Genomic DNA, 22172 nt, shown 5'->3' with positions numbered 1-22172 from the left:
CATTGTTCCCCTCTACTCATCACTTATTAGACCCATTATAGAGTACAATGCCCCTTTTGGTATGTACCTCACAAGACAGCTACAACAACTGGAAAGGCCGCAGAAATACTTCACAAAGAGGATTACCAGCCTCAAACAGATGCCCTACGCAGACTGTCTCAAAAAACTCCAGCTTTACTCCATCACATGGTGATCTCTGCCTAACATACAAAGCTATGTCAAACCCAGAGCTGTTGGACATGTTCCACTTAAAGAAATCCCAATCCCTCCGAGCTACATGCTCTAGGGACCTAAACCTTGTCAGCACAATAAACAGAACTTGCCGGAGGTATAGATTCCTATCCCAGAGACTTCTCATACTCTGGAATAAACTACCTATCTATATCAAACATAGCTCCTCAATAGCACTCTTCAAGAAAAATGATTGATGATTGGATGGGAAATAGGAAATTCACCCCAGAAATCACTTCTGTGGCTCTGCTCGACAGTGGCACAGGAAAATAATTTTCTTGGGTGGCAAAAGCCAGGGTACCTTTTTGGCTGGGCTTGTATAAGCCCTAGGGCCAATAGCCTAGTACCTACCTATGAACCTATGAACCTATGACAGTGATATTTCTACATTACAATAGTCTGTTGCCAATATTTGGTCATTTTACATGTTTACTGCAGTTTTCATACTAATTACTTTTATGAGTTGGCAGTGGTGTAATGACACACATCTATTGGAGTCTCTGTGTTACCATTAAAGAGTGTTATGTATTAAATTCAGTAATGCATACACTGTCATGATTTATTTCTTGCATATTGACACTTTTAATACTAACCTTTTAAGTGCTCTGCTTTGGGTTCCTTTCATGCCATTGGTAGTTCTGTACAGAAGACAGATGTAGGGTTCTTTACCAAATGTCTCTTCTATAAATTCTCTGTTAACTCATCATTGTGTACTATAGCAGACCCCAAGCAATTCTAGCCTTAATCTACTGACCCTTTGCTTTTACTATAATTTTCATGTGATCTAGTGCTTTACTTTTCTGTTACTATGTATAAAGATCATACTCCATGCCATGTAAGGCAACAAAGAAGGCCATAAATAACACTGAAATATACCCAGCATGAGGTAGAAGAAAATCCATACCATGATGATCTCAGCTGTAAAAGTTTATTTTGTGATTTTAAGTCTCAGACTAGTCCATATATTCAGAAATTGCCACATAAATTCTTGACGGCTTACATATTTCTTGGCAGAAATAAACGTTATTGAGGGAAAGAAGAGACATTCCATAAAACTGTATATGCAAACCACTCAGGATACTCCTGCATATATTATTAAATGTTACATAACCTAAATATTCATGTGCAGAGAATTGTATAACAGTTAATGAAAAATGTTATGATCATGTCACAGAAATGGACCAATAAAAGGAATGGTGTGGTTAGTTATGTAGTGAGGAAGTACCACACATAATTACTGGGTTACACTTTGGAGATCTAGAAAGAATTAAGCACAAAGTAGTTATGGTTTCAACAGAATTTGGTAATGGAACCCCAGTTTCCCATTTATCCAGCCATTACTAGATTACTAGTAGTATTTCTTCTTTTTTTGAAAAAAATGATTAATTGTTCTTCATTAAGGGCTCACTTGCATGGGAAAATAGGCAAAATGCATTTTATTCCATAAATTGTATAGCTTCAACACTTGGTTAAACTGCCTATGATGGCTTCTATTATGAGTTACGCGACATTTGGTATAGCATGCGATTCTTATACATTAACGGTAATGCAAGACAATTAACACCTTGCCTAGAGTGCATCTTTAAGAGAAATCTATGTTGCCTTTCTCTTTAGCCTTCCATTATAATGTTCTGTAATAATTTCCTAATATATGGATGATGCATTTTTTACAAATAGGGAATTACAAAACCTGGAACAAGATTCCAAGTCAAAGTATTATCACTTAACACTATTTTCTTTTCTTTGTATTCGCAAAATACATTCTGGAAGCAGCACAAGCCAGCTGAACCTTCTTTAGACTTAATAATGCAACTTACCTGAATGGTTACTCTCCTTCTGTTACAACATGGAGCAGTACCAGTGTCACAGAGATGAATGATGCTTCAGACTTAAAATAAATAGTTTTTGCAGCCCTAGAATGTGAAATATTGTAGTCTGTTAGTAACAAGCTATATTTGTCATCATATTTAAAGCACTGATAAGATAAGAACAGAAGAATATTTACTAATTAAACAGAAATACATGACTAATTGACAGCTTCTTATTTCTGCTATCTTACTGCATAGTGTCATCATTATTCAAATGATGCAGTTATTATTGGGAGAGCTTTTATAGACAGATTCAGCTGTCATTGAAATGTAAAACACCCACATATATGTAGAAAGCATTCATTTTAATTATTGTCAGTATGCTGTGTAAGGTTAAAAAAGTTTGCAAAAATCCCAAATTACTATAAAAAGTTAATCTAAAAAAACAGTAGTTTAGTGTTTTACTGATAAGCTAGTTGTTTACTGAACTACATGACATGGATGGAACAACCAGCAGAATGTTCATACATGGAAGTTTTCAAAAGTTAAAAGATCCTAATAATTCACTGTACAGCAGCTGTTACTATTACTACTACTACTAGCATAGCATATTAATAGGCCATTTGCTCAATTATATCTGTTCACTGCTACAGTTCTCCTGTCCAGATTTTTCAAAATTAGAATTTGTCAGATTATAGCTGGTCAACAATTGCAAATATTAAAAATATATATATATATATATATATATATATATCTTCATGTTAGTGAATCTTCTTTGCTTTCTTACATCAGTTACATATAATTTATCACACACTGCATCTACCTTTTATTTGCTATATAGAGTTTGGAGAAATGAGGGTACAACTTTTGACAACTGAGCATAGACTTTCATTTCAACAACTCATTATGTCTCACTGATACATCTGAGTCTCCTACAAAATAGCTCAGCCACAGTTTTTCATCAATGACAACTACAGTACACACCTCCTTGAAACACGTGTACTAGTTAGTATTCATCATACCATGAGACAGATTATTTTATAGATCAAGTTTTATTCCATCTCATATTAGACTTTGATCAACACATGTTCAAACTGATGTTATGTGGATTCTTATTTAATTTGGAGTGATGCTTTTAATCAAATCACCATCTGTTCAGCCTGTTATCATGGTGTTATTGTGTTCAATTCCTCACTATTATTATATAATTTATCACTTCCCAAGTACTTGGGCAATTGATCTTTGGAATGCCTCTTGTGCTGATGATTTACCACATGGGAGAATCAAGGAACTGTATATCACAAACTGGGAATTAAGCACAATCTATTTCATGATCTAACTTATGTCACTGTCTTATGTCTAGTGTATGAGTAACCTAAATATTGACTGGAAAAACATACTGGAAGGTTTTTAGCCATACATCATTGAAGTACTGCAGTCTCACTCAGCTGAAAATATGCTAACATGAGCAAGCAGTGCTTGTAGAGAAAGAAGAATACAGGATTAAAGACTCACAAGAGCAAAAGAATGATAAGATTCCAGATACTATGGGAGGATATATCAGTGATCACTTACCTATACTTATTGTATGGTTCATAAAAAGCTAAGGGACTACAGTGGTTTTGCTACTCCAGTTAATGAGGAATTTAATGCTAAATGCCACACTGTAGACTGGAGCATCCAATACCAGCTTCCACTTCAAAATGTTCTTTGTTATTTTAATCTAAGTTATTAAATGTCTTAAACAGCATGGCACCCTCACACAAAAGATAAACTAGAGTTTAATACCTGTCCTGCATCAGCACACAGAGTAGGGCATTATGATGCATAAAAATGGACCACCTTTAGAATTACTGAATTTCGGGAAGCCAGTAATAAAGTAATTCAGTTATTAACAAAATGATTTCAATATTAATGTAGCAATCCAACATCATTCTGTAATATATAAAAGTAACTTAAGAGGGATAGATTTATTCTCCTACACTTTTTTGAGATGAAAAGCATTCAGATTGCTACTTACAACACACAATTTTTTAATGACAAAGCACTGATACTGTGTTCATCAAAAGAGTGACTTTGACTGTACACCTCAACTTGACTGTCCTGCTTAACTCAGCAAAAATTATCATCAAGATTTACGCATAAATTTCTTCATAATTTGAAACCCAGGTCAGCTTTAATTACTAACCTCTCCTGAATGCTTAAATAACGTCAACAATTTTTAATGGTCATGCAGTGTTAAAAGTGATTAATAGATTCAACAAAAAGCTTTATTCTTAGCATATAGAAATGAAATTTTAGTATACACACACACACACACACACACACACACATATATATATATATATATATATATATATATATATATATATATATATATATATATATATATATATATATATATATATATATATATATGTGTATATATATATATATATATATATATATATATCTATAGGTTTACTATCAACCAGTTGAAGTGACTTACCTTGACAGTGAGAAAGACAAACACAGAGCGGCAAAGAGCCAAAGCTGCAAAGACAATGCCTGTCGACTTTGAAATATTGATACGAAGACTGTGTTCACAGTTTGGAATGTCGGTGTTTTAAAGCGCATCGCACTACAGTGGGGATCAGGAAAATTAAACTTTTTCTCACTGTAGTCTAATCTTGGAGGTAGAATATATAAGAAACTGGGAGTTTGTCCACCTGCAAAATTATAGGAAATTTTCCACCTCATAGAGGATGTTTTTTTTTTCTGGATGGTGAGCGGTCGAATGTCGATGTTTTCCTTCAAAAAAAAATTGACTTTCTCAGCAATTGGTGTGATGCTTTTTCATTGTTTCGGGTCATGGATATGATGGTCGGGGGTTGAGGTAAGTCATATCGACATTTTGATAATAAACCTATATGTGTATATGGGTCTACTTTACATAACCAAACGCTTAAATGTTCGAAATTCATATGTCCGAGACCATATGATCGAACATTTGAATGTTTGAAAATGTGAACTAGACCCATAAAAATAAAAAAAAAAAACACACATTAAACTTCGCCCCCTGCATCCCCTATACCCCCCCTACTTAAATATACCAACTCTGAGATCACACTACAGCGAGAACAAGGGAAATCTCTCAGTCCGCATTGAATACAATTTCCCATTCAGAATGTCAGTATTTAAAAACTTTGAACATATGGTCTGCGATCATATGGGTTTCAAAGTTTTGAATTTTGGCATTCTGAAGGGGACCCATGTGTATATTTATTTATTTATTTTATTTTACATTTGTTGACCGGGATAGTCCATCTGGATTACATGTCCATTTTCAGTGACAGTAATTAATACATAAAGATAATACAATTGATTACACTCATACAAAAGTAATAATATTCCAATAATAAACATTAAAAGAGTAAAAATATTATACAATAATGAATATGCAAAAAATCAACACAAGTTCCAGGGTACTAATTCTCCTATTGAGGACTAAACTTCTTTAGTTAAGAGGAGATGAGAAAAGTATAACAAAAGGAGGGAAGATCTATATGGAAAGGAGAAAGGATTAGTCAGGATTGGAGCACTGACAGAGCCAGTTTGTCCTTAAATGGAGATGTAGTTTTTGAGAGGTGTTACAGGTGAGGCTAGGAGGGAGGAATTCCATATTTTCCAATGGTATTGGCTACATTGTTGGCTTTGATTGTTTGAACTAGAAGTTTATTTGAGGAACACAAACTACTGAGGTTATTGTAGGGTATGATTAGGTTATTCAGAGCTGGTGTTTTATCAGGTTGGTTCAGGATTTTAAATGCTTCTATAAGTTGGGTCTGTTTTAGAAGGTTAGGGTATTCAATCCAATCTAGGCTAATTAGGTTAATACAGTGATGTGTTCTGTAAGGCATTCCTGTGGCAAATCTGGCAATATTATTATAGCAGCGTTCTAGTTTATTTAGTTCAGATGTGTTGAGGTTAGTAAGTATAGGAGAGGCATATAGGAGGGTGGAGAGAAGATGTGCTATAGGAGTTAGAAATGATTTGATCCGATAAAAGATCCTAGTTTTTATATGTATATCAAATTTGAGTTTGTTGCCTATAGAGACTCCTAATAGTTTGGTATAGGAGATGATAGTCCCATTTTGGAGTAGATAGAAAAGGATAGTGGTGTGATCTTTTCATGGGATGAAATAGTAGTAATTTTGTTTTGTTGGGATTCAGGATCATAACAGCCAATTTTCTACTGATATAAAGCAGGACTGAGTTTTTGCTAGTAGGTTATCAGGGATGTGTCAGAACAAATTAATGTGGAGTCATCTGCATATTGAATGCAGGTGGCTATACAGGTCATTTGTGAAGATAGTAAAGGAGAGGCCCCAGTATTGATCCTTGGGGTACACCTATGGTATTAGGTAAGAGTTTAGAGAGTTTTGATTATCAGTGAGATAGCCTATAAACCAGTCTAGAGCTTGTTTATCAAGTTGTAGGTTATCTAGTGTACGATAGAGGATCTGGTGGTTCACCATATCAAAGGCCTTTGATAGGTCAAGGAACAGTGCTGAAGATATTTTTCTGTCATTTCTGTTGTGATTGATATGCAGTGGTAGTGCTGTGGTGGGGTCTAAAGCCATGTTGTGAGTTGGTTAGTAAATTGTTGTGGATAAGATAGTGAAGAAGTTGTTTGTGTATGCACTTCTCCATGATTTTGGCTAGTGGTGACAGTATAGCTATGGGCCTATAGTTTGATAGTTAGGTATGACATGGGATATTTTCCATAAAGATGGTATTTTAGATTCTGTTATTGTTCTATTAATAAGTATCGAGATAGGGAGAGCAATGGCATCTGCTGCTATCTGTAGATATTCAGCGGGAGTAGATCTGCAGAGAGTGTTGTTGGTTTTAGTTTCTTTAGTAAGGATCTTATAAAGGAGGTAGGCTGAAATTTGAATGTGGATTGAGAATGTTGGGAGTTGTCTGTGTTTATAGTAGTGGTATCCGGTAGTTGATTAGCTAGGGATTGTATAATGTCAGTGAAGAAGTTGTTAAAGGAGTTGGCTACTTCTTCTGGGGTTGTTGTTTTGGGGTGGGTGTGGAGGATTTACCTGGGTGGAGAAGACTGTTCAATCCAGACCAGAATTTTTTAGGATTGTTTTGGTGTTTATTTTGTAGTTGGCAATAAAAATTTTTCTTGTCAGATAATGTTGCTTTTTTGGTTTCATTTCTTAGTTGTTGGAATTTAATGCGGTCCGAGGTTAATTTGGTTGATCGCCATATGCTCCATGCTTTGTTTCTAAGTTTCATTAGAGAAGTGGTATTTTTTGTTAACCAGGGTGCAATTCTGGTTTTGATCTAATGGGGACATGTGACTTAAGTATGGCTAGGAATGTTGTGTTAAAAAGAAGTACTGCTTCCTCTAAGGGGAGGTGTTTAAGGGTGCCCAGTTAAATGATTGAAGTTCTACCAGAAATTTATTGAGGTCAAAATATTTCTTATTTCTGACTAGCCTATACATTGGTGGATTAGAGTCTATAGCCTTTGATTTCCTGATATAGGTGATGAGGTGGTCACTAAGGTTGTTTGGAAGGGTCCCTACTGTATATGTGTGTGGTTGACTATTGATGAGGATCCAGTCCAGGATGCTCTCTTTTGCTTACTATTACCTATTCGGTAGGGGAAGATATTAGTTGGTGAAATCCATGTAAGTTAATATGAGTAGTATTGGTTTCTGAGGAGCATTTAGTCCAGTCTATGTTAACATCTCCTAGGATAATGGTTTCTTGGGGATAGTTCTTTGATAGCCAGCTAAGGATGTGTTCTAGTGTGTCAGAGTTGTCTCCGGGGGGAATATAGGTCACAATTAGATTAATATTTTTGTCATTGTTTATTTTTAGTTTTAGTGCTATTATTTCAGCATTTGAAATTTGAGGTGGTTGAGGGGAGTTAATAGTGACATTCAGTGTGTTCTTATAGAGCACCACCTCCTTTTAGACTGTCGATCATTTCTAAATATATTATAGCCTGGTGGTATTACCTCATTATCTTTGGTCCCTTGTTTTAGCCATGTTTCTGTTAGACACATTATATCAGGGAGGTACATTGCTATGAGGGCATGCATATCATGGACCTTCTTATTTAAGATTCTTATGTTTAAGTGGTATATCTGAAGGAATTTGGTGAGGTAAGTGGTTGGTTGTTTAGAGTTGTGGGGGGTGTGGGGCCTGGATTTGGATGGATATCCCCATCTATGATAATATTTTTTCTTATGTAGTCTAATAGTCTAATGAGTTTAAATAATAGTTTAAGTTCATGTTTGGATTTGGTGAATCTTGGGTTAAGTTTGAGGGTTATGGTGTGTGGGGTGGTATATTTTACTAGGCAGATGGGTAGTATGACTATGGAGACAGTTAGAGGGTGAGGAGGTACTAGTTTGGCTTCTGGGGTAATAAGAACCTGAGAGTGTCTGTCCTTCATATCTAGTTAGTAGGTAAAGTTTAATAATGAGAAGTAGGATACACAGTACAATTTTTTAGTTTAGTTGTGATGGATATACTAGGCTTCATTTTCTTTGGGTAATAGAGTTCTATATTAGATAACTTATTGGAGGGTGGATGGGAGGAGTTTTAAAGTCAAAGAACTGATTGGATAACGAGATAGAGGTAGGGGAGTGGTAAGTTGGTTATAAATTGTTGTTTTTGAAAGCACGGAATTATTTTTTCAGTAGGGGTTTAGTTTTAGTTAAACACAGTGATACACCTTGTTGGGATCCTTTGGAAATGGCTGAGTTAAAAGTTGTTTTGAAAGCACGGAATTATTTTTTAAACACAGTGATACACCTTGTTGGGATCCTTTGGAAATGGGCTGAGTTAAAAGTTGTTTTGAAAGCACGGAATTATTTTTTCAGTAGGGGTTTAGTTTAAACACAGTGATACACCTTGTTGGGATCCTTTTGAGTTAAAAGTTGTTTTTGAAAGCACGGAATTATTTTTCAGTAGGGGTTTAGTTTAAACACAGTGATACACCTTGTTGGGATCCTTTGGAAATGGGTTGAGTTAAAAGTTGTTTTTGAAAGCACGGAATTATTTTTTCAGTAGGGGTTTAGTTTTAGTTCGCCAGGGTAAACACAGTGATACACCTTGTTGGGATCCTTAATTATTTTTGTAGGGTAAACACAGTGATACACCTTGTTGGGATCCTTCTGAGTTAAAAGTTGTTTAATTATTTTTTCAGTAGGGGTTTAGTTTAAACACAGTGATACACCTTGTTGGGATCCTTTGGAAATCTGAGTTAAAAGTTGTTTTAATTATTTTTTAAACACAGTGATACACCTGGGTTCAGGAACACAGCAGTGACTCATATATATATACAAAGCCCCCCCCACCTATTTTCATTTAAAATGTATAGTTTTGTTGTATTTTCATGTTTTAAATGGAAATAGGTGGGGGGCTTCACCCACCACACCCCCCAATACGGGGGGCTGTACCCCCACACCCCCCTAACTATATATATCAACTCCAGGGTCGCACAACATTGGGGAGGGGGGCAGATCCATGTTAAGTGCCTTGAATACTGGTTGTCGACCAAATGAGCTGTCGACCAAATGAATGTCGATCAAATGGTCTGTCGATCTTATGAAGTGCACCCATATATATATATATATATATATATATATATATATATATATATATATATATATATATATATATATATATATATATATATATATATATATATATATATATATATATATATATATATGTAGACAGATAGATACATTTAACATGCTTTGGTCAATAGTTGTATTGCCACCTTCATCAAAAATTCTAGGAAAATTCATTCACTCCACATATTTCAATATCAAGGCAAACACAACCGTATCTCAAATTCACACTGTGGATTTAGGCCTATGCTTCCCAGTCATATTGCTCTACTGGATATCACAGAGTGCATTTGTGACAGAATAGCTCATAGCTGAACTGTTGGATTGGTCATTCTGGATCTGTATTCAGTGGAAGACACAATACGTCTCCTGTTGCAAGTAGTGATGACCTGTCTTTCAATACCACTAAATGTTTCAAGAAGAAAATAACCAATCAGTTTAGATAGACTAGGGACATTTTGAAATGGCTGCTTGCTGCTGTTGGAGTCATTCAAGACTTAGTACTAAGGCCAGAAATGTTTTTGTTTAATATTACTGTGAATGATGTAAACTATCTTTGTAAAGAAGCCAGTCTGATCCAATATACGGATTACTCTTTAGTTTGTATCATCATGGTTAATGCCAAACTGCATCTGATGGTCTTTATTTGTTTATTTATTTATTTGACATTTGTTTACTGGGAAAGCCTGACTTGGTACAAGCCCATTTTCAGCGGTGGCCCAGGGAAAAAGACTCCACAGTACAATTTATGCAGAATTACAAACTGACATTAGTTACAAAGACTAGGACAATAACACAGGAGTACAGTTTGTGTTTACAATCTAAAAGAGGAAAACAAGCATATATAAAGCAAGCAGCAAAGTTAAACAAACATTAAATACAAGAAAGAATAGAGTTACTAGTATGCGTCTTACATAGTAGTGCATGAAAAAATATATTAAAAAAGCCTATATATACATTCTAGCAGGAGAATTAGGTAGAAAATTTTCGTCAATTTTTGGGATAGATAAAAGTTAGAGTAAAAATAGAAAGAAAGAACATTTGAGGGTTAAGGAAATATAGAAAGGTGAGGCTAAAATGTGGGTAATGCAGGAAGGGAAGTAGGATAGATTGAGAAAAATGTATCAGGAATGGGGAGAAAAAATAGTAAAGAATATTATGATGTCATGGAGCATGGGCAGATCCAATGTTTGGACAGATGAACTTTAAGCATCATCTCGAAGGAATAGTAGTGAAGTATAGGTCTAATAGATGTTGGAATATTATTCCATGCTTTGGCAACACAGTGAGAGTACAGACTAGACCTGTTCAAACTTTGAGATTTGTAAATAGATAGTAGATACTTGTGAGAGGAGCATAGGTCATGAGAAGAAATATATTGTTGAGGCAGTGATGATATAATTGGTGAAAAAGAGGAGTTGTAAGGCATTGTACAGAATTTTGTGTATTAGTGTTAGTTGATTAAAGGTGAATTGATGGGGTAGTTCAAGCCAATTTAGAGGCTAGTTAGCAGAGCAATTGTGTGAATAGTGGGCTTGGTCTTTGGCAAATTTAGCTATTTTTATTATAACATTAGCTAAGTTTTGCTTTGATGGAAGATCGGAGATTAGTCAGAATAGATAAGGCTTATAGAAGGGAGAGTAGGAGATAGGTGGTGGCAAGGGTTACTCTTGTAGAGTTGGAAATTAATTTCTTAGCCTCATTCTCAATTTTCAATTAGTTTTTTTTTATGTTGTTGCTGATACGCAGATCAGACTTATCTTTGTTGTCAATAGTTACATGTAACAGTTTTGTGTGTGAAACCGCATCAATTGAAGTATTGTTCATAGAGGTAATGGCAAAGTTATATGTGTCTGGGGAAAATTGTTTAGGTAGGACTAATAGACGTTTATTTTTTGGGGTGGTTAAGTGGTAGATGATTGTTGGCAAGCCAAGACTCAATATAACTGAATGCTTCTTGAATTAAGATCTGTAAAAGAAAAGATTAACATAGAGTTGTCTGCATATTGAATTAAGGTGGTTTGTTTGATGGCAGTATTAAGATGGTTAATAAAATGTTGAAGTGGAGTGTACAGTATATTGAGCACTTGGGTACACCAGTACTAACTGGCAAGTAAGGAGAAAAGGTAGAGTTCCATTTGACAGATTGTTGTCTGTTAGAGCAATAGCTAATGAACCATTGTACAGATAGTTCAGTTAGGCCCGGAAGAGAGTTTGGGTGGGAGACAGTATGAAAGGCTTCGGATAGATCTAAGAACAGAGATGAGATAACATTTCCTGAATCTCAGACTTTGTTGACAGTGTCAGTAAAGGATAGTAGAGCAGTGATAGTGCTGTGTGCAGGCATAAATCCATGTTGGGTGGGAGACAGATGATTATTGTCCAGTTTTATAAAGTGGTAAAAGAATGATAAGTGGCCTATATATATATATATATATATATATATATATATATATATATATATATATATATATATATATATATATATATATATATATACAGCACCCATTTTAGGAATTCATTAGGAAGATATTCTACAGAGGGGGGCATGGCTTGAGCTTGCACAAGAAAGGAAAATGTGTTGAAAGGAAAATGTGGACTGACAGGTATGAGCATGTTGAGAGGAAGTAGAAGGTGATGGCAAGAAACTGTTAGTCATGGAGGTTATACTATCGAAGAATCTTATTCTAATAACCCTACCATAGTACTATCTATAAATAGGCCCCCCGACTCCCTCCTGATATGCCATCTAAATATTGGAAGCATTAACAATAAGGTACATAACTTGCATGCCGTATTAGAATATCACTTCCCTGATATACTGCATCTAACTGAAACCTGGTTAAAGCCATCAACCTCAAACAATGAAGTTTTACCACCTGGCTACAACATACTTAGACTTGACTGCGCTACTAGGAAGGGAGGTGGGGTAGCTGTTCTCTTTAAATTTACACTAAATGTTACAATATACCCCATTCAACCACCCCAGGTCAATAATTCAGAAATAATTCAGAAATTTTCTCTACCAAATTCTAGGTTAACAAAAGCAAATGTATAAATATTGTCTGCATGTACATTCCCCCTGGGAATAACACCAATACTCTGAAAGACATCTTCCACTGGTTAGCGAATACCTATTCCCAAGAAACCATAATACTTGGAGATTTTAACATAGACTGGAAATCCTGCTTCTCTGAATCTCCTACTACCCACATAAACCTATATGGGTTTACACAGGTCATATCCACTGCCACCAGGATAGGCAAATCTAATCACAAAGAAAGTATACTAGACTAGATACTAATCGATAGTTATCCACAAACGTATACATCAGGGACCCTCCCTGATGACCTCAGTGATCACTTTCTTATCTTTATAGTTAAACACAAAACCAATCATCCCCACCAGCTCAACTATAGAGAAGTTAGAAATAATAAGAGCTTTAATCCTACCAAGTTTCAAGATGAGCTCAAATCATGCAATTGGTCTTCCCTAAAATACCTACCCCTGGATGAAGCTGCTGCTTACTTTAACAATACATTCCTTACCATCCTTAATTCTCATGCTCCTGTTCGCTCCATTAGGACTAAAACAAAAATTGCATCATGACTCTCTAAAGATACCAAATCAAAAATCATACTCAGAAACAAGGCATGGGCCATATGGCATATCACTAATGCACCTCTAGATCAATTTAAATACCAGCAATTAAGGAATGAGACAAAAAGATCCATTTTATTAAAATAAAAAACTTCTACTTCCATCTCCAGCAGGGAAATCAAAATAACCCACAAAAGTTTTTGGCAGGCGCAAACAAACTATTGCATCCAAGACAAACCACCACAACAACTCCCTCAGCCTCTTCTGATAAACTACCAGAGGATGTAGCTAATACCTTCAATAGTTTCTTCACTGAGACTATCCAGGCCCTAGCTGACCAGCTACCTCAGGGTTCCTCTAACATACAGGTTGCCATTCCCATTACCCAGCACTCCTTTAGCTTCCAACCAGTCTCTACATCTTTTATTCACACCAGAATCAAAAAATTAAAACCTACAACCCTATCTGTTGATCTTCTCCCTGTTGAGTGTCTGCAAAAAGCTGCAGATGCATTAGCATATCCCGTCTCTATTCTAATCAATCATACCATATCAGAAGCTACAGTCCAGTCCATTTGGAAAATACCTCATGTCATAGCCATTCATAAAGGTGGTAGCTCTACTGAACTATCTAACTTTAGACACATAGCTATCTTGTCAACACTAGATAAAATTATGGAAAATTGCATCCATAAAAGCTACTTTACTATCTAATCCAGAATAATCTACTGGCTAACTCTGAGCATGGCTTTAGTCCACATCATAATACCACCTCAGCCCTCCTCACCTTCTCCAATGATATAAACTATAACAGGAACAACAACAACTTATCCTCAGCTCTGTTTTTGGACCTCTCAAAGGCTTTCAGTATGGTTAACCACCAACTACTCATCTACACCCTGAAAACAAGTTCTTTAGACATGCCCTCTCTCCATTGTTTCCAATCTTATTTGTGGGATAGACAACAAGCCATCGTATGGCAGAATAAACTATCCAATCTCCTACTCAACACTCTAGGTGTCCCCCAGGCATATATTCTTGGATCTCTTTTGTTTTTCATTTTCATTAATGACCTCCATACTGTCATCCCAAAAGCAAACTACATTCAATATGCAGACAACTCCACCTTGAGTTGCTCTGCCACCAACCAGCCAGATTTGCAGACACTAACTCAGAATATTTTTAACATAGTTGAACATTGGCTTTCTGATTGTTGTCTGATTTTAAACCCCCCAAAAAACCTAAGCTACTACTTTTCTCCCCCACCCAAAAGTCCTCGGTATTATCCTTCTCCATTAAGTCTAATAATGGCACCATAATCTCTCCAGATGTCGATACAAAGCTCCTAGGTGTTATTGTAGATAATCTTAAATTTGATAATGTCAGTAAAACTATCAAAACCATTAATAAAAAACTTGGCTCACTATATAGGAGTAAACCATTCCTAACCCCACATACCAGAACTTCAATTGCCCGCACTCATCTACTCTCTACCCTTTTCTATGCCTCCCCTCTGCTTACCAACTTAAACAAAACTGTTCTTAACAAACTCTCTAGCTGCTATAATCACATAGTTAGATTTGCCACTGGCTTGCCCTACAGAACACATCACTGTACATACATAAATAATCTCGGTTGGCTAGAACTGCCCAGGCTAATTCAGTACACCCAAAATATAGTGGTTCATAAAGTACTTTACCAACCTGAAAAAACACCTGCACTTAAAAACATTATCTACCCCTAATGCAACCCCAGACCACTTTGCTCATCTAATAGACTGGTAGGTCAGACTGTCAAATCCAACACCTCAGCCGGTGACTCTTTGTTTGCCAACTTACTGCCTGCTGACATTACTCTAGAGACAACCCTAACTGAATTCAAGAAAAGTCTCAAGCAATATTTCAATTCTCATTGGTTATGTCCTTGCTCCAAGTCTGACTAAATCTTTAGTTATACTTGTGTACAAATACTATTTTACCTGCAACTTATTTGTGTTTTAATTTCTTAAACTATTTCATAAGTTTGTGAGATTGTATAACTTACTTGTCTCTACAGAGTCTGAAAACTGTGCTTAATTTGTACTATGTATGTTTCCTTTTGTAACTACCTTTGGAGCTTTTCTCCTCGGGCCTCCACTGAAAATGGACAAGCATCAAGTCGGACTATCCCGGTCAGTAAAGGTAAAATAAAATAAATAAATAAATAAAGTAAGTAAGAATTAAATTAAGATGCTGTGTTAGGGGAGGTGCTATTACAGGAGGGTTGCGGGAGGACTAATTTCCTGGGTGTGGTATTTTTTTGATAGTATTCCAGAAGGTTCTTGGCCTGGATTTGTGCTGGTATTGTGGCTTTGCATAAAACTGTTTTTTGTCTAAGTTAACCTGTTTCTTTACAAGGTTATGCAGTGCTTTGAAATGTTGTAAATTATTATGAATCTTATGTTTTAAGAAAATTGCCCAAGCCCTTTCTCTTTTTGCATGAGTGATCTTGTATAGCAGAAAACCAAGGAATATAACTGCTTTTGACTTTTTTCTTCTGCTGGGAATTAAACTGTCTAAAGAATTTAGGAATATAGAATTAAATTGTTCAACTGCATAATCCACAGGTAAGTATTTAAACAAGGACTGATTAATGGAGTTTAGTTTATTTGTAAAGGCCTGCTGGTTTAAAGTTGGATAGGTTTCCTACCTACTTGTAGGTATGCTGTCTACATGAATGGGAGATAAGCCTATTTGTGCCGATGGGGTAGTGATCACTAATAGATGCTGGAAGAGTTTTGGACTGAAAGATATTGTTAGGGTGGAAGACTAGGATCCAATCACTGATAGAGACATTTTTTTGTGGAACTGGTAAAGGTCAGGTGGGTAATTACTAGAGAGAAGCCAAATAGGTTTATGCTATCGGTGGGGAATTGTCCATTAAGTTTCTGCCAGTCAGTGTTGATGTCACCTAATATTACTGTTTCCAGAGAGATATTTTTTGTCACTGATGAAAGGATACTTTCCAGAGTTGATATGTTATTGCTAGGAGGTATGTATAATGCTATAATACATAGACTTTTATTGCTGTTTAGTTTAAGGTAGGTTAACAATAGGTCAGCTTTGTCAAAGAAGGGTAAAGGTTGGTAGTGAGGGGTTAAGGAGATAGTATCAGGATATATTACTGCAACACCACCTCCTTTTCTATTTAATCGGTCAGTTCTGAACATATTAAAGCCAGGAGGAAGTACTTTGGTATCTTTTATGTGTGGATTAAATCAGGTTTCATTGATTACTAGTTTATCAGGATATTATACAGTTGTCCAAGCATGTAACTCAGATTTTGTTGCACAAACTGTTTGTGTTTATGGAGATAAATCTAAGCATATTTCATGAGCCTGAAGTATGGGTTGATGATGGAAATTGAGTGTTGATGGGACCAAGGTTAGGGTGGATGTTGTAACAGAGCTGGAGGAATTTCGAGATTGTATAGTAAATGTAAGATTTAATTTTTGTTAAATTGTCAGTGATTTTAATGTTACAAAAGTATAACTGGGTTTTAAATAGTTTAGGTTTAAAGAATAATATATTGTCTGTGTAAAAGAGATGAGCACTGATGGATAGGGAGTAGTGATTGGTGTTACTGGTGAAAAAGGTAGTGTCTGAGAGGAGCTTAGTATAGGTTGGATAGGGAGCAGATACAATGAAAGAGAAGAGAAGGATACCAGCATTAGTGATAGGAGAGTAAGGAGAATCTTTTCAGATTAAAGGATTATCAGACTGGTTAGAAAAACTGTAAAATCACAAAAGATGCAGCACAATCCAAATGCACAAAAAGACCACAGGGCAAGGAAATCCACAACAATAGCTTTAATGTCTCTTGACGTCTTTGCTACAATAGCCTTCGAGGAGTACAATGTTACAAGATAATACACCTGCCTATATATACATCAGTTAATTAACCAATAAAACAATTATTCAATTCATTAAACATTTCCAATTCATTTCTGCATTCAACCCACTAGGAAACATAGTATTATATTTTAAAATATAAATAGATTCTTTGACCAACAATCCATTTTTTAAAAATTCATCACCATCAGCATACATTTTTATTTTTTCTAAAATAGAATGATTAGAAAATCTGTCTATGTGAATAATTGTAGGAGAGTAGTAAAAGTTAATAGAAATGAAGAGAGGGGAGTAGTATGTAGATAGGATGGTAGTGTAGTATCAATAGAAATATGTTGAGAGATGGATGGATGAGGATGGTGGAGCTAATAAGGAAGGGGCGTAGTTTGGCTAGGTTTAAATTTAGAGGTAGCGGGAGCAGCTGGGATTGGGGGCAGGGTAGGGCAGTGGAGTGAGCCCATAGGGCGAGAGGAGAAAGTAGAGCCAAACCAAGTCACGTGCAGGCAAAGAAAACAATCAGATACATTGAATTTAAAGGTTTGTACTTCTTTCCCGATATTCACATTTGCAGCTTACTATCAAAGAAAGGAATTACCAAAATTGGGAGGGGTGACTTGGTAAAAATAATATTTAATATGTATACAGCAGAAGGACCAAATATCTATGAAGGGGAACTAGATTCCTTGCTGCTGGCTCAGGTGTTGACTCTACAAGTGTGAATTACAGAAGAAAGAGCTTTTCATTAAAGTTTGAATAGATAGAGTAAGACTTATACACTAGCTGATGTGGAATGTTCACATAGTGTTCCCGGCTTAGTTTAATCACTAATGTACATAGTTATTTTATTTTAGTACTGGACACAGTTTTTGTAGAGTCAGGGCAGATAATGCAGTCTGAAATCTAAAGGGCTAACCAAGGAAAAAAAAAAACAGTAAAAGATTTAAATGAAAGATCCACTTATTAAAATGCTGTCAGATGACATTCACAATGCCTTGCTACAATGTACTTATAATGCTACTTCATGAAACTTCACAACTACTTGTAATATTTTAAAAAATAGAATAATTATAAATTACAGTTCCGTGAGATGGCTAGGACCTCCTTGCACTTACACAGAGGCAATTTAATAGCTCAGGGTTCAAAGTAATCTCTAAGTCTAAAAAAGTGTTGTGCCGTGCCTTTAGCTAATGATTGCACTGGCTAAATTATGTTACAGAGCACTCTGAATGTTCTGAATGCAGAGATGATAAAATCAACAAGCAAAGGACAGTAGTATTAGTGGAAGTGAATAAACCCTCACATCTTGGTGAGTACCTTCATGAGGAAGAGCCTGTTTTTTATATAAATCTCATCAGGATGACTCTGATATATATATATATATATATATATATATATATATATATATATATATATATATAGATTGCATTTTATACATAATATATCATGTACAGAATTAGGTTAAAAAAATTAAAAAAAGACTGCTCAGAGAACAAGTCTCAGAATAAAAATGGAAACGATCCTGGTATATGCACTGGTATCAGGACCATAAAAAATTACAGTGTAGAATCCTTAAGACATGGAAACATTCTTATAATTTAGTTAGGACAGGCTCAGGGGGAGACCCCCCTCCCCCTTTGTAGAAGGAAGTAGTATTAAAAAAAAAAAAAACCCACAAAAACTGAATGGCCAAAAAAGAGCCATAAAAATGATAGAGTGGACTATTGTGGGTGTGACGGCCTCTCTTTACCACAGCCCAGTAATCTCAAAACCTCAATCCTTACCACTGGCACTGGTGAGAGACAGTCACTAAAAACATGAATGGATTTACACAGTATTTTACGATGCTATCTACATCAAGCACACTTTACCCCAAGATCACACAGGGAACATTGCCCTTACCTGGGACTAGAATCTCTGCTTCTACAGATCCCAAACACAATTCACTTTGGAGCACTGTGTCCCAGTTACAAGTAGCTGACACACACACACACGCACACACACACACACACACACACACACACACACACACACACACACACACACACACACACACACACACACACACACACACACTCCTGGGAAAGCCTGGTACAGATTTACTAGCTGTACCCCTTCTTCCCAGATTATAATTAACCACGCTGCCACCAGTCAACCACTATAAGGCTCTAACAAGGGTATCCAATTATACTGAGTACAATCAATACTAATATAAATGGTAGAGTGCAACCAAACCAGCCAGGGCTTTCGGAGTGTCCAATCATCACTAACATAAGTACTCTCAAGATGTTAAAAGCATTCCATAAAAGACCAGCCACAATGAATGGTATAAAAATATGTAATAACAAATAATTAAGTAGAAAGCATGAGGGTACTAAATATCTAAGTATAAAAAACTCCAGAGTTTCATTAAATGGAGAAATAAAAATAACACAGTTGGACAAATTCACAAAGATGCAGAAAAATAATACTTGATTAATCTCATTGTATTTCTTGTCTAAGAATAACTGTTCCCTAGCTAACTTAATTAAGACAGCAAAGCAAGATAGGATGCTGAGATGCTTACTTTCACAAGGCAAGGTGATGAGCTTCTAACAGACTGAACTGAACACAACTAACTGAACTGACTATGATAACTGACATAGATCTTTTATATCAGACTCCAAAGAAAACAAAACAAACTGTTGTGTGATATCCATCCTCTTAGTGCTGGTTATTGAATTACATCACATTTAATCACCTGACTCTGGTGCAATACACACTCAGAGTTTTGCTAAGATCTGTTGTGGTATCTGAAAGCTATAGAAATATTTCAAATAGGTCTACTCTACCCTTCCAGAATTCTTTGTTTAAACATAAATACTTAATCAGTTATTATAACACTGTTGATACATTTTTAACACAAGCATCTGTACAAATCAGGGTATTTATCAAATGACACAAACTTCTTTATAAAACTCCAGATAGCTATCCTATCATATGTTGCACATGCACTGCCCTGTTCTCACTGGCAGAGATGGCAATACCTCCCATCATCACAGAGGGTAATAAAGTAATTATGTACTGCCATATTATGCAACAAGCTCAGAATTTCCAGATAGCAGATATTCAAAAATATTGAGAGAAATTAAAATAATGAAAAATGCATGCACAAGAAAGACTTCCAAAAGCTTTAAATGCAAATTTGTGTTAATTGTGTTAATTGATAGAACAGATCCATACAAAATACATTATATAGACCAAGAAAGCTTGGATCATTTTGAAAAACAAGCAACTAAGTAAGTACAAAAATATAAAGAAAAAAAACTAGATATTTTTGAAAGATTTAAAAATGAACCATGGGCAAGAGAAAGAATGAAAGAAAGAGAAAAAGATTCGATACTGTGAAATATTTATGCAAAGGAGAAAACCAAAGTAATTAATATAAAAAGCAGATCCAAAGATATGTTAAAAGAAATACAGGCAAAGGGAGCCAGATATGGAAACTTTCAAAATACAAAAAAATATGAGCACAAAGGGGAATGTAGAACAGCAGATTAGTGAAGTATAGGTTTAACAAATAGAAGTTGAAGTTATGGAATACCTGTGAAGTGAATGATTTAGAGTAGAAAATCTAATACGGGTTATGTCACAACTTGATGGAACAATGAGTCCTCAAAGGAAGGAGAAATAGTTGGAGTGGGAGACATCTGAAGAAGAAATATGGACATGGAAAAGAAAAAAGACATTTAATATGGTGTAATATTTACAGATGAGAGATAGCAAGAGTAATCAATACAAAAAAGCAGCACTAAAGCTATATGATGAGAAATAGATTTGAAAGTATATGGATAAGGAACATTTCCCAAAGCATAAAATAAGAAAATGGGGGAATGTTGAAAAGAGGACTAGTAATGAAGAAGGTAAAGAAACAGAAACTGAAGTCATAGATTACCTGTGAAGGGAACGATTTAGTGTAGGAAATCCAACTCTGGCAATGTCACATTGTATTGGAACAATGAGTCACCAAATTCAAGAGAAACAGGTGGAACAGGAAGCATCTGACCACTTGCCATATGAAGATACTCTGAAGCCTTCAATAGGAAACCAGTGCAAAAGTTCACTTGGAGTTGCACAGCTCGGTAATGAGCAGGAAACAGAGGCAAGTCTTGATGTCGTCAATACTGTGAAATAATAATATTTCACAGGAAGATGTCCTAGAACTTTTTGTAAAGTGCCCACAGGAAATGGTGAAAAAAAATATGCCCTCAGCTTAGAGGATAATGATCTAAGGGAAGAGTTGCTTGATTTAATAGAGATGAATAGACATATTAAGATCAATGAAAAAGTAGATTACAGAAAGTAAATAAGACCCAAAATGTTTGAAGTCTGCTAAAACAAATAACCAAGACCATTGATAGAAATTCATGTGATAAAACAGACGTAAATAGGATATATTACTGTGTAACTAAATTAATAACAGATAAAGCCTTACCACAAAAATACAGAGTGAAAAGGGAAAAGAAGGGAAGAAATCAAACGCCATCTTGAAACTATCGAATAGAGAAAACTATAAAGCAATTAAGCCAAAAAGTGCCACTGTTAGAAGAGTATAGAAGAGGGAACTTATCAACAAAAATACTTAGAAAGATAGACATGGTCAAAACAATAAGCAACATTAGAACACACCAGGATTGATTGTACACTACTGCAAATAATAAGCTAAAGTTATCTGCACAGACGGAAAAACTTAGAAAATATGCAGACACATACAAAAGAAAAGTACAAAATAAGCAATTCATTTATGATCCAAAAAAGGTTTATAGAGAATTAAGGAAATAAAGCAAAAGCAATAAAAATACCATACAAAAGAGTAAACTGACAATTTTTTGAGAAATATCTATGAAGATCCTGTGGAACATAACACATATTATGAATGGAGAGAAGTAAAAAAAAGAGTAAGAATTTCAAATGTGCAGGATAGGAAAATTAATGAAGTAACCACCAGAGAAAATGAAAC

General features: G+C 35.4%; 1 protein-coding gene across 1 annotated transcript in view; it reads right to left on the bottom strand.

Moving 5' to 3' along the window:
* Positions 1-22172, bottom strand: part of PTPRD (protein tyrosine phosphatase receptor type D) — a 6523893-nt gene that overhangs the window by 5492424 nt on the left and 1009297 nt on the right. Inside the window, exon 5 of the mRNA XM_044061085.1 lies at positions 2049-2144. The gene's annotated coding sequence lies outside the window, so the exon portion shown is untranslated. The remainder of the gene's footprint in view (positions 1-2048; positions 2145-22172) is intronic.

This window comes from Protopterus annectens, chromosome 2.part0, assembly GCF_019279795.1.
Source record: "Protopterus annectens isolate FY-2018-M chromosome 2.part0, PAN1.0, whole genome shotgun sequence".
NCBI classification, from domain to species: Eukaryota; Metazoa; Chordata; order Ceratodontiformes; family Protopteridae; genus Protopterus; species Protopterus annectens.
This window is presented reverse-complemented; position numbering and strand designations above follow the sequence as displayed.